Source organism: Zerene cesonia, chromosome 4 (assembly GCF_012273895.1).
Source record: "Zerene cesonia ecotype Mississippi chromosome 4, Zerene_cesonia_1.1, whole genome shotgun sequence".
Taxonomy (NCBI): Eukaryota; Metazoa; Arthropoda; class Insecta; order Lepidoptera; family Pieridae; genus Zerene; species Zerene cesonia.
Genome location: NC_052105.1, coordinates 945488 through 949657, shown reverse-complemented (window position 1 = coordinate 949657; position 4170 = coordinate 945488). Strand labels below are relative to the sequence as shown.

General features: G+C 31.2%; 1 protein-coding gene across 3 annotated transcripts in view; it reads left to right on the top strand.

Annotated features, from left to right (window-relative positions):
• Positions 1 to 289: 289 nt before the first annotated feature.
• The window catches only part of LOC119839598 (flocculation protein FLO11), a 57294-nt gene continuing 53413 nt past the window's right edge, over positions 290 to 4170 (top strand). For 2 of the 3 annotated variants that reach the window (XM_038365981.1, XM_038365978.1), the window contains exon 1: positions 291 to 500. The gene's annotated coding sequence lies outside the window, so the exon portion shown is untranslated. Of the gene's footprint in view, positions 501 to 4170 lie in introns of all 3 variants that reach the window. The other variant, XM_038365979.1, reaches the window with a different exon arrangement.

The following is a 4170-nucleotide window of genomic DNA, read 5'->3' as shown; positions in this document are numbered from 1 at the left end:
AAAGTATCTAATTTCTGAACAACATAGATCGTTAGCACAGAAGTTTTAAATAAAAATGCTATTAGTCTGGAAAGTGAGTATAGCTACACACAAATCATGTACCCAGCAATAAAAGACAAACCTGCAAGATGCGTAACCATTCATGCGACGCGTGAATGTCTTAGAAATCTTTAAAATCTAATCAGAAGCACATGCAATTGGTAGCCAGGTATTTCGTGCAAACATCCGCGCCGTGGACCGTGTCCTACGTTATTTGGTATTCGTTTTCTAAACTGCACCATTATCTCAATGGATAGACACTTTTGTAGTGGCCACTTACCGGCGGCCGGCGGGCATTGGGCACTATGCAGTCAGTTTGCTAACGCGCGTCGAACGAGGCGTATGTATCTGAGCGGTACTGAGAGAACTATACGAAAAAGTGGTGGATCAACTTTTTATTGTGCCTTGCTGTGAGCTAGTGTTGACGTGATTTTGTGTTAACCCGGATATTAAGGACACAGGTAAAGCCTCACGTTTAATGTAGAGAGATAGTGAATAAAAGACACGTCTAGGATTTTAAACCGATGCAATTATTAAACGAGTTTTCTGTAAGTTCTTAACCAGATCACTGGGAATTTGTTTAATAATAAAGTCGAACATTTTGTACGCACATGACTTGAAACAAAAACAATTAATAGTGTATAATATGTAAACATACGTTGTTTATTTGCGGTGATTCTTTTTGATTTTCTTTTTATTTGGATGTCGTAATTTTATTAATTATACAATTTATTACGTTTGCGTAAGTAGGAAATAAGATGGACTTATTCAAGTTGTATAATATCGAAGTAAAATTTAAATAACAAATGTAATAAAGCATGAATTAATTTGAAAACATGGCATAATTTCAAATTAACATTAAAACAATTATTTGACTTTTGGAGTCACGAAATCAAAGCCTTTAGAGAATGGTAGTCCAAACCCTCGGACATAAAGAATTCTTCTTTGTGGCCTTGGAGTAATGATAAAAGCTATTTGTCCGAATCGTAAAAGTGTTTTTGTGGCAATCGATGGACATAAAAAATTCTGAATATTATTTGATAAGTATCTTTCAATACTGCCTTACTATATTAGTAAACAACAAAACAAAAGTATATGTTTTTTGTATGTTTGACATTTTCACGTCGCTATTTAATGATATGATTTTGTTTGTAGAGATAGTAAAAAGGGTGTAATATGTATAAAGCTGGTGGGCATATTATTGGAAATCAATTTTGGTGAAGAACTGTATCGATAAAGCAAAATAATAGTTATTTTTCAACTTGAGTCAAGTTCGCAAACTTAATGAAACCTGGATTAAAAACCTTCGGACGCCGAGTTAGGTTGGTACTATTTAGTTTCTGTGCTAAAATCTTAGAGGCTCTTAGAGGCACATGATTTATTAATTTGTTTTACTTGGAGCCGAACTCATAACTGCTAATCTAAGAACCTCACGCGTTAACCACTGGACAAGAGATTCGGTCAAGTTCAATTAAGAAATTTGGTAAGTATAAATATGTACGTACAAATGACTTAATTAATTCTTACGTTGTATGATACATATTTAATGCTTTGAACTTTAAATATATTATAACCGAATTTGAATTTATAAAAAATAAATGTTATAAAGATCTATACAGCGAATTGCATAATATAAATATATAAAATAAAACGCAAAAGAACTTTTATTTTTGAGTGATATTTGTGACTAATCTATACATATGTATTTATACTTAATTGGATTTTATTTAAATAAGATTTTTTTTTAATCGTTGCAGCCTTTTTACTTTTTTATACTTATGGACATGTTAAATGGAACTTTGAAAGCCAAAAATCCCAATGGGTATATAATATACCTACACATTAATAAAAATTGTATTATCCATACAGGTATATATCAAATTTAAGCATTGATTTCAAAGAACACTTAATTTATTTACTATCGTGACAACAAATGATTATATTATCATTATCAGTTAATCTTATAATACTAACTCCCATAATCCTATAACGTCGACAACAATAAAAATTCCAGCTCCAATCGATCGAAAATCGTAAACTCATAAATGTAATTGTCAGAAATGCTTGATAGCGACGCTTGATCGAGACGCATGTGTTTCGGTACATATTGTTTTTTAGAGGTTTTGATTGTTATTTTACGGGAGTCATTGGTTTGATATCTACCTATATTGTGTATGTAGGAGGTACGTAATATTATTTGAATATATTGAATTATCAATTTATCTGCACACATACACATCGTCACTGCTCAGAACTTAAAGTTAAAGGAAAATATAGTGAGAAAACCTAATTTCATGTCCGTGAAGCCATGGCACCTGTAGTGAAATACGGCATGATCCCTCATAGGCCTAAATATGTCTCTGCAATGTCGATAAACTTGGACGGACGATGACTATGATAAAAAATATTATAATCGTATCTTATACAGTATATGCAGCCTGAACTCGGAATAGACAGAAAATTTCTTTAATTTTATTCAGTTTAAAAAATACAGATCCTTGAATATACTAACATGGAATATAAATATTATATGATATCTTTTAATTAGATTACTTGGTAGAGATTCATAATTATTTTGATATTATATATAGTAAACATAAAAACATTACATACCTAACAACAAACAAATTTTCAAATATCTATTAATTTTTTAAAGGTATTTCATATTTAAGAATAATTTAAGTACATATTTTATAGTTTGTATGAATCACAAACCGAGAACATTGTCAATGAAGCCCTAAAATATGCATTCCACTTTTAAAATTTCCTCTCAACGTTGTCTATGCTTCCTTTATATGGGCTTTGTAACTACAATAGGAATTCTAAGACGCCTTACAAATACTGATGTGTAAATAATATGGGTATTATATTCTCTAAGAATGTGGTTTGCACTGCCTTTTTTAGGTTAGGAGCATGAACGCATTCGTTATTCTAGATTGTTTTAGAGGTTTAAGATGTTTTTTTACGATGTACTTCATTGAATCAAATTTGTGTATAATGTACAATTACAAAAAATCCCAATGAATCGATTTGAGACATTATATGAAAAAATTGGGAACTCGGATTTAGCCTATTTCAATTACAGTATGTGCATACCGTAATACAAACTAAATTTGTAACTTTAAATTTTTAGTTCTCAATTTCTGTCATATTCTACTAAAAGTCTTTAATCGACAATCGTCATCTCAACGGTTTGACATGACATGACTTAATCTTATAATATACCCACATATCTTATATCTTTAAACGAGCAATTCTTGTATATATAATTGGAATCTCGGAATCGGCTTCATGAAATTTAGTATATAGGGGGTTTCGGGGGCGATAAATCGATCTAGCTAGGAATCTTTTTTAGAAAATGTATGTCATATTCGTGTTTTTTTTTCCTGACATCTATTGGTGAATAATAATACTATTTTGCTTCGTAGCTAGCTGGAAAACTGAAATAACACATAGGCACTTTTTATACCGATATTCCTACGGGATACGGACTTACGCGGTTTCAACCGCGGGTCACAGCTAGTTACATATTATATAGGGAATACATTTTTTGTACGAATTTAAATAAGTTTTCTTCCTATTTAAGCACAGTTTATAAGGACAAAACTTTATTGAAAAAATAAGGTCAGTGTCGATTGATTGTGTCTAGTTTAATTAATTTTCTTTCTATAGATACTAGTTCAACAAAAAAGGTTTAAATAGTTAGTGTATTATAATATACACCCAGTCAATCATAACAAAATCAGCCGTTCCACATAAACGGTGTAACCGACCCGACTTTTTATATTTAGATTCTTAAATTAAACCAATTGTGATCGAACAATAGTATCTAACGCAATATTAAATAAAAGCCATATTATAACCATGTTGTAATTTACATGTAACTACGATTACGATCACAGCGCTCTTTACAATTTACATCAGTAAAAAGTTTAAAAAGTTTTGTGACCTCCTTGGTAAGATAAATGGAGTCATGTTACAATTAAACGAAACGTTGCGAAAGTGAAACCGGTGCTATCGAAAACGATTCGGTATGCTCTGTGGGACGGTGCATTTTTTTTTAACACGCTTTTATTAGCTTCACTTGTATGTTTGTATGTATGTAACTCACACCCGTTTTTCTCCCACTTC